This window comes from Vanessa tameamea, chromosome 2 (assembly GCF_037043105.1).
Source record: "Vanessa tameamea isolate UH-Manoa-2023 chromosome 2, ilVanTame1 primary haplotype, whole genome shotgun sequence".
NCBI lineage: Eukaryota > Metazoa > Arthropoda > Insecta > Lepidoptera > Nymphalidae > Vanessa > Vanessa tameamea.
Window position 1 is genome coordinate 2714495 of NC_087310.1, and position 10927 is coordinate 2725421.

Sequence of the window (10927 nt, forward strand, 5' to 3'; positions counted from 1 at the left end):
TCGCCGTCAGACGTACGTACTTGGTCTGGGTAGGTACCACCCACTTATCAGATATCATTTTTTTTACCTACCCAGACGGGCTTGCACAAACCTCTCCCACCAATTCTACCGCTAAAAAGCAGTACCCAGTATTTTTGTGTTCTGATTTGAAGGGTGAGTGAGCCAGTGTAAATACAGGCATAAGGGACATAACATCTTAGTTCCCAAGGTCGGTAGTGCATTGGCAATGTAAGGAATGGTTAATATTTCTTATAGCGCCATTGTCTATGGGCGGCGAGAACCGCTAAGATCAGGTGGCCCATTGGTTCGGCCGCATAGTGAAATTGTTACTCAACTCTTCCGATGTGTTCAATTATCAAAAAACATGTTGAACTTCATTCATTTATTTTTTGTAAAAAATCTAGCCTCGATGGCTGGCCATTGGTTGCAACACGATTGTTAACTGACTATAACCTACCACTGAATTTAAATATAATTAATTAATTTTTAGAAATTATCCGCAAAACATCGTGAGGTAACTTTGGTTCCACGCTTTTTTATTACGAATATTTATATATTCTTCTATTAAATGATGTCATATTTATTTATTATTATTGTAATTAAGGATTAAATTTTGTACTGCGTAAAGCTACCAGTATCAAAAGGGTTCGAATTTTTGTAATGACGTTGGGGTAAAAATTTGTTGAAACATTTGACCAAAACAGCAACTAGCGATGTTAATAAAAATTAATAATTAATAAAAGTTCGTACATTGCAAATTAATCTAACCGATGGATCGATCTATTACGTTTTCATATATATATTTTCATTAAGGCGCTTTACATTCTAAGAAATCAATTAAAGTTACGTTGCTTTAACAGGTTTCTTACGTATAAATTATATAAAATTCAATCGTATTTGATAATTGAACGACGAATACCTAAAAGTCATATTCTAGGAATAATTCGTTCTCGAATAATAAGAACTTGAATTCAATAAATTATAAAACGAATAAATTAAATATACAGAATCTATACAGAGAACTCCTTAAGTTGCTTGCATATTTAGTTGTGTAGTACAGTTACCCAAACCAATGTCATTACTTCCAGTTCGTAACAGTTGGGTATAAACCTAGAGCAGGTTACAAGGAACAAGGCTTTACTCTTCGTTCGGATGGAGTTTTCAAGAGGAAGTTTCGACACATGCCTTACAAGACTAGTGCTCCACATATAAATTGTATAGTTTCGGTACATTTTTATTTTGTTATGTTCTATTTTGAAACTATGCGTAATTTACAATACTATTTTGCTTAAAATATTAGTAATATTATATAAAACACGTGATAAATTATTTTATCTTTTGAAAAAAAAAAGGCAATTAAATAAATAATTTTTAAAGTGATAAGGTCATTGGATTTTAAATGGTTATCACATAACAAAGACATTTTTATGAATTATGAGTTATTATTTTAATGCCGAACAAAAAGTCGAAAGAAATAGTGACCATTTTTGTACACAGAAAATTTTGAATTTTATATCAAATTAAAGCAAAGTAAAGAGTTAGAATTCTTGGCAAAGACTTCTTCTCTTTTGGAGAAGATTTGGATCTTCTCCAAATAAATAATATGGTGGACTTGTCGCTCGATGTCGGGCAGTTACACAAGTGACAGCAAACCTGGGCCTGGTATTTAGGAACTCGATGAATTGCTGCGCTTAAGAAAAATTATATTACTATTAGAAGACGATCGTATTACACGAAATAATAAGACGAGATATAATAAGACGGATAAGGTCTGATGTAAAGAGATATCTCAGATACTTAATTGATTATTATATTCAAAATTAAATATTAATAGAATAATATATTCTTTGTTATTTATTTCCAAGTATTTTTTTTTTTATTAATAGCCAAGAATCTCGGGGTGTGCACGCTTACAAGTCTTAACCCCTTTTTAACAAATTATATTATACTGCTAATGTAAACATTTCATATATATTTATTTTTTTTGAGTTTCCATTTTTCGTTTCAATTAGTATATATTTAATTAATCTGTACGGTGTTAAAAATTAGAATACTATCTACCATTTCCTTTCGAAAAGTTTACATCTAAAATAATTGTTTGAAACATTTCACAATCCCTGTTCCGGGCCGGCATGACTCCTAGTATCAATATTAAATTGCATAATGCGAGCGAGATCCCCCAGACCGTAGACAACATCCCACTAACACGTACATTAAGGATTAGCTCTGGCAACCACAACGGCAAAGGATGCTAAACGAAAACGTACCCATTTATCTTTTACAGTGCCATTCATAAAACAGAGAAAGCTCAGCCTGCACTTGATTCACTGTTTCCCGCCGTCCAACTCCAGATTGTGCTACACCGCAACGTCCGGCTTCCGGCTTCCCTGCGCCTGCGCCCCGCGTGCGGATGTGACGTCATGTTGCGTCACGCTCGACTTAACAAAACTTTATTTAAAATTAGAATAATTAAAATGTTAACGTGTAAGCGTGAAATAATTATATCTCACTGGAATATTTTAAGTTGAGATAAAATGGTAGTGAATAATTCCGTAGTCTGTGTAATTTACAATAAAACTCATAAAATTTCAATATTGTATTGTGTAGTTACATAAGTTTACCGCACCACCTAGATATCCGAAAATCCACAACAGCGCGATTTTTAAGACATTTTCTGCCTCGCACAACCATTCTGTGGAACCAGCTTTCGCCGGCGGGTTTCAAGAAAAGAGCGTACTCCTTCCTGAAAGGCCGGCAACGCACCTGCAAGCCCCCCGGTGTTGCAGAAGTCCATGGGCGGTGGTAGTCACTTTCCATCAGGTGAGTCACCTGCTCGTTTGCCACCTTTAACATAAAAAAAAAAAGTTTAATTTATATTTCAATGGAATTGGTCTGTTATATTTAAGATTAAACGCTCTGTTTAGGAATTTCCGTTAATTGCAAACTCGTTACATTTAACGGCACTTACTTTATGCGATGGTAAATTATGCTCTTTTAAGATTGCTCACAAATAATCTCAACAAAAAGGTGGTGCGGGTGGTATTTGCAATTTTGACGAGATGGCCGAAGGTGTAATTCAATTCCAAATGAATAGGTAGGTCAGGTCAGGTTAGGAAATATGATGGGGTGCATGTCAGTCACCTCCCCTGGGCAAAGGGGGCGGCTTGAGCTCGCTCGTCGGCCACGGCTAAGACTGGCGTACGTCTCTGAGGAGCAGAGTGGACCGTGTGAGTGGCCTCGTTGGCTAGAAGGGGGGAGGGCTCGCTGCTCAAGCCTCATAAGTGTTTTACACCGGAATCTGATTTAATTGAATATTAATGAGCAGTTACCAAAAAATGATCTCACTCATAATATTTTTGGTATCAAAATATTTATTTAACTACTATTCAAGAACGATTGGCTTTCGATAATGTCGAAGTTGTTTACTTAAAAACGTTTGAATCGTTTTAGATAAAATACGAAAGTCGGAACGCTTTGCTTGTGATAAATAAAGCGAAACATACGTTACATATAATATGTTGTATATGTAACTGCATTCGACTGCAGAGAATACGCCGTAATAGTGTCGTATAATAAAATACACGCAAAAATAGTCAACGACATCTAAGGCGTAAAATTGACTATTTTTGCTACTATTAAATAAATAAATAAATTGTATATATTTAAATTATTAAATAATAACTAATAATAGCTGGATAAAAGCTTTATATCTTGTTTAGTAGAAGGTTTTGGAGCTTATTCCGATGTGCTATTACACTGCTGGTTTGTGGACATATGAGGCATCATAAGATATTATGTTTGACCTTCAAACACGCAATTCATTGTAAGCATAAATTAAGCGCATTAAAGGATTAAGCCCGGTATGCACCACTGAATTAATTTCAATGAAATAAATGTAATGTGTTTAATTTGGACTTATAATAATTATTCACATCTTCCTGAATGAAACTGTATTAATAAATAAATAAATATTGGACAACATCACATACATTACTCTGATCCCAATGTAAGTAGCTAAAGCACTTGTGTTATGGAAAATCAGACGTAACGACGGTACCACAAACACCCAGACCCAAGACAACATAGAAAACTAATGAACTTTTTCTACATCGACTCGGCCGGGAATCGAACCCGGGACCTCGGAGCGTACCCATGAAAACCGGTGTATACACAACTCGACTACAGAGGTCGTCATTGGTGTTCGTATTGGTATTGGTGGAAAACATCTTGAGGAAGCTTGCGTGTGCCACATAAGTACGTATATCCTAACACGAATTAGAGCAGCGTGTGTCCTAAAAAGGATAAGAGGGCCTAGCCCAACAGTTACATATTTACATTACCTTATATAATTATATAAATAATACTGCTTAAATATAATATGCCAGCGACCCATCCCGGCTTCGCGCGGGCGTAACTTATTAATTAAAAAAATATATTAAGTGATTTATACGCTATATTACTTAGGAGTAATGTAGCTTTCTCTCATTGCATAATTAGTTCAACATATTACCTTTTTATAAATATATTAATTGGTAATTAACTATTAATGTATTAAAGTCAGTAATAGCACGGTCTGTTACTTCGCATAAGTTTGACTTCAATGGGTAAGAACACCTACCTAGGTGTAGGGTGTAGGTCAGATATATTATACGATTGTTAGATATACTGAAATCATACTATAAATGCTTTTATTTTTGTTATTATATAGAGAAAAATCACGAGCACACGAAGTTTTAGGACACACTAATACTTCGTATATAGTATATAGTTTTTGATAATTTTGTATAGCTTCTTTATATTATTTAAACCTTGTATTTATTTATTTTTTAAATGAGACAAACACTCAGATCAGCCCCGCGTGCTATTTATTTCTTTAAAGTTACATTAAAATATTTCGCAATATTGCTAAGTTGCGAAATGAAATAAATGTGCGTGTGTAGAAAATGCAAAAAGTAATATTTTATTTATTTAGATAAGATTTTAAATTATAATTATGCCAAAAATAGTAAAGTAAGAGCCGAGATGGCCCAGTGGTTAGAGCGCGTGCATCTTAACCGATGATTTCGGGTTCAAACCCAGGCAGGCACCACTGAATTTACATGTGCTTAATTTGTTTATAATTCATCTCGTGCTCGGCGGTGAAGGAAAACATCGTGAGGAAACCTGCATGTGTCTAATTTCAACGAAATTCTGCCACATGTGTATTCCACCAACCCGCATTGGAGCAGCGTGGTGGAATATGCTCCATACCTTCCCCTCAACGGGTGAGGAGGCCTTAGCCCAGCAGTGGGAAATTTACAGGCTGATTATGTTTATTATGTAGTAGAGTAAAGTTGTCGGTTAGGTTTTGATGTAGATATCACAAACGTAATCACGATATTTTCTGTTGAAATTCTAGAGACCTAACAATGTTTGATCCCTTTTTTTATGTAACTGTAACATTTTGTATTATTTCAGTACATTGATAGTTATTGAGGATAACTTTTTTTTTTTTTTTTATTAATCGTATATTATTTATTAAAAATAAAATATAAACGCTACTAAAATAATAAATTTTATATTATTAGATAAATAAATCATTGCATTTTTTATTAACTAATACTAAACAAATAACGTATAAATATCTTACTAGTATTCTTAAATGTAAAAAAGCAGTTTCAGAATATATTCTCAACATAATATTATATATAGACTTTTTGCTAACGCGGCTTCAAATTCGAACCCTGCTTTAACTTAATGCTCTGCTTTTTCGACAGATGTCGCTACTGGCATTCGAAATTTAAACAATATACAATTGTGAAATTGAAATACGAAAATAATAACAAATAATTTATGAAAATGTGTAAAATTGACACAGTCAATAAATATACATTTTCGTTAGAAATAAAGGAGGTAATTTGTTAATGGAGTAGCCGCAAATCTACCGTTATCTGATTCCACAAGGACCCGCCTTTTTGAAACAAGCCAAGTTTCCGTGATTTCCTTTTTTAAAATAATGTTCACGGCGGGACTTGTTTAGTACCCCTTTTACGATAAGGACTCTAAAAGACATGAAGGGCTTTTAAAGAAAATGTTTCTTTCGTTTTTGTTACTGTAACTTTAATATTAACTTACAAGACGTGTTATTTGTTTGAATTCATTAGAAGTAATTTTAATTGTTTTTATTAAGTTTTAGTGCTTCATCGAATTAGGTTATTTAGTAATAGATAATTACATTGAAATAATTTGAATCATTATACTTTGTATAGATAAATAGTTTAAATATTAATAATGTTTTAAAGAAAAAAAATTAAAGAAAATTAAATTTGACAACTTTAATAAATAAAAATAATAATATTTATTCCTATTTAAATACTTTCTTGCTCAATACATACACAGATAATATAAGAGCAACAAGAAACAATAAACTTACTGGTGCTCAACAATCAGTATTTTATCAAGAATTTTCTATAAGGGAATAGATTAAATATAACAGAGGAGATAATAACTATTAAATAAGAACATTTATATTAAATTAACAATAACCATATTAAATATCATCATATTTATAATATTATATTTTTCGTGGAATTGACGGTTACGAGGTGTTCCCATAATCTGTCATCGTTTATACAATCAGAGCAAAATGTGTTCGAATAATTTGTTTACATAAACATTCCTTAATTATTATTAATAAAAACATTCTGTATTCACACACAGACAACAGACATCTGTTTTATATCCATAGATTTTATACAGTTTTAGACATTTTATATATATATATATTTTAATTACTTAGCTTTATATTTAAATCATATGTACAAAAATATAACTAAAGGTCTTAATATATTATAGTCTTCTTGCCTCTTTATTTTTAGAATCCACTTTCAGAAACTGTGGTACCATTACGTATAGTATTCCAGTCGAATAAAGTTTTGATTTTGATATTATAACATACAGTATATAATTTTATATATCTTATTATTTAAATAACTTTCCTCTTTATTTCTTTATTAATATTCTTTTGTAATATAGTAAAGTCATCATGGTTTAATCATTTATTACATTACCAATGCGACACCAAACTTGGGAACAGTAGTTACACTGACTAAATCTACCTTCTAAATGGAATACAGTAGTACTAAGTATTGCTGATTGTCGGTAGAATATATGATGAGTGAGTGATACCTGGGTAGGGTAGACAGAGTTGCATAAAGCCCTAACATCAAGTTAAAAAGCAAAAATAGAATTTACAACAACAATAACTATTACGTTTCTGTACATCCATAGTTGACTGGTAGAGATTAATTTTAGAATTTACATATTATATTTTGCAAATCTACTCTGATATTATAAATGCGAAAGGAATTTTGTCTATCCGTCTGTTGATCTTTCACGGCTGACCACTGAAGAAAATTTGATTAATTTTGGTTTTAAGCAAGATTGAAATCCAAATAAGGACGATAGTTATAGGCTTCTTTTTATGCTTGATACCTTAAGACCTGAATCGCGAGCGAAGCCAGGGGCGACAACTAATATGATATTAATAACATTTATCATTTTTTTTTAAAAAGCCAGATAATTAAAGATTTAAATTTATAATATTCATTAAAATAAATAAAAAAAAATCTGTGACAAATAGTTTTATTAAACATATACAAAACGTATCGCGGTTCTTGATGAATAATAATAAAATAAAAATATCAGAAATCAAGTTTGCGCCGACCCTATTTCGGACGTTTGTTTATTTTACCCACTTGTTGAACGGCAACGAAATAGCGTAGATAAATAAACACTAACAAAATTTGTTTGTTTGTTCTGAGTTAAATTGATATATAAAGATATCTTCCCATAATAGTCACGTTTTTTTTTGTTTTAAGTTTTATAAAAATGTTATTTTAGATAGAGGAAGTTGTGTGTTACAATTATTTATATTACAGATATGGTTCAGCACGAGCACGGGATTGCAACTGAAGATTGGAATTGGATTGTAAAATTGTTAGTACTTATATCATTAGGTAATATGATTGGTTGAAAAATTACAGTTCTTTTTTTAATTATTGTTGGGACTTGCTATTGGCTATTGGTTTAGTAATTGGTCATTATCGTCGATCGCGGTCAAATTTATATGATGAACGTCCTTAGGGTGGTTAATATTTCTTACGGTGTGAATGTGTATAAGCAGAGTTAATCAGTCATTTGAAATTTAAAAAATATATAAAGTATATTACGTTCGAATTAATGGAATTGTTTATTTTATCTTAATACATAATGAAATCAAGTAGGTTATTTAGGTCAGATTCTGAGTTTAGATAGTTATGTTATTCATCGTATCGGCATTAATCTTTTATATTCAAATTATAATTCTTTCAATATAAATCCAATACAGTTTTTAAATATAATACATAATAATCAAAAATAATACACTCTAATAAATTGGTTTAACTTTTTTATGGTCGATATTTCTCAACAAAATATCTATAAAGTACTAATGAACAAGAGCAAATCGTAAAAAATAATATAGACTAAATAGGATCTAATTACTGTTAAGATTCTCGCAGCTTATCGGTAATTATAATTGTCTCAAATATACGTCAAGTCAAAATAACGAAACAAAGGTACTTGCAGGAGTTTAAATGAAGCAATGTATTTTAATTAAAATTTATTCTGTATAATTTTGATGAGGTATTCACAAATGTTATGTTTTGAACATGCTTAGGAAACACACTGGTTGTATATATATTTGGAATTAAGTTATTTTAGAGTGAATCGTTACGCAAGGAAAAGACAGGAAAGGGAAAAGTCCTTCTATCTCTGTCTCTTTTTGTTTTGTATTGTCAAAATTGGGTTATCTGAAAGAGATGGCTAATGAGTCATAAGTCCTTTGTACAACGCATCAAATATTTGTTTATATTTTTAGTATTTTATTTCTATACTATGTACAAGGTATATTAACAAAAATACATATACATATTAAATATTAGTAAATTGTGCATTATATGAGAATGTTTTTGAAAGTTTTGTTGATTTATCGATTTATTTTTAATTGATCTTAGTTAATTATTGATTCAATAGTTGGTTTTATGAAATTAACTGTGTTTATTCTTCATGCTTTTTTTTTAAACATATAATTTCACTGTGTCTATTTTTTCGGATATTGTCTGTAGAGATAGATGAAAGATTTATTTTGAAAGAAATAAACTTTTTTACTGCCACATAACTACTAAACAAATATGGTCAATTTAAAGTTCCCGTATAATGCTGTGAGACAAAAAGGAGCTAGCTCTGTGTAGCTGAGTTAAATAACTGTTTTTTATTTGAAAGCCAACGGCTACGTAGTATGTACTAAATCTAATTTTCTTTTTTGTTGTAATAAAAATAAATATCTATATATTTTTACAATATTAAAAATACTTAAATATTATAACATAAACATTTTATATACTGTTTATAAATCAAAACAAAAAATAAACATAGTCAAAGTCAAAAATCTTTATTTAATATAGAAGTGTTTACACTTGCTTATTGATACTCAAAAATCTAGCACAGGTTCGGAATTTAATACCTCGGACCTGAGAAAAACCGGCGCAAGAAACTCAGTTGGATATTTTTATTTTTTGCCATTTTGCATGTACAACAATAATATTTTAGTTATTTGAAACTGTGATTGAATTACGTACAATGATTCATAATTTTGCGTTTAAATGACTAGTCGGAATTTTGGAAAATATGTTAGCTAGAATTTGGGACAGCCTATTTTCCAAATTTAAGTAAATATAAGCTTGTGCATTATTACGTCTCAATTGCTATAATGACAGTCTGTACGCAGCCTTTTACACTATTCAAACAACAACCATTATATTTAGGGCTTATACACATTAGCGTGATGCGACGTGACAACGCCACGCCGACAGTCGCTTTGTGGGAATTTCGTTGAAGCGTCACGCCGACAGTCGCAGCCCAGAACCTTGCTTCGTACACTGTGCCGCTCACTCCAAAAATGTAACGTCACACTTGCTGTCCATTATCTTAGTTTTTAATTAAGAAAGCAATAAGTGACTATTTGAAATGGCAGATACAGCCTCAAGACATCTATACATAAACGCGACATCAGAGTCGCCGAGGCTGTACTCTCTCTGATCGAGCACGGAGCGGGGCCCGCTGGATTGCAGTAATTAGGATTTAAAAAAAAAAACTACTATATACAGTATTTTTATATATTATCATATATTACTTATTATGGATTATTTATATATTATTTTAAATATAAAAAAAATAAATGTCAGTGTGGGCCACGTATTCCAAGAAGACAAGCTCGAAGTCCAGCGAAGATCTGCTGATGTTCAGTAAAAATATAAAATAACGCCAAAATTTATAAAAATAAAATGTAAAATAAGGCATGGGCAACTGTGAGCCAGTGGATGTTGTAAATTAAATAAATAAAAAAAAATGGCAGACATAAACGTATATTCACGAGCATTTTTAGATAGCTAACGTACATCCTTCCTTTATGATAATTCATAGTCTACGTAAGGTATTATCAAATTTATATAATAAAGAAAAAATATCTTAATAAATATATATTGTATTTGTATGACTTTTATTTTCGCGAAAGTAAGTTGTCGTCAGGGTTTAAAATCTTACTGATTTCATGCAACCACATCCTGTCTTATTATACTTAATGTTAAAACGTCTTATTAACAATAATGAAAGAGCAATCCTCATCGCAATCCACATCAGATATGCCATTACTATATCCAGCAACGCGTATGAAATACGCTTCGCAACGCAACGGTTTTATATGTACATATGTGTATCCCCTTAGATTTTGATTCGTCAGTTTATCACGTTGAGCGCGCCGATTGCGTTTGGCTGTTCGCGGTCTTTACTTAACAGCTCGTTTGCTCTATCATCCAGCGCTTCAATCTACTGTCGCTTGCATTAGAAT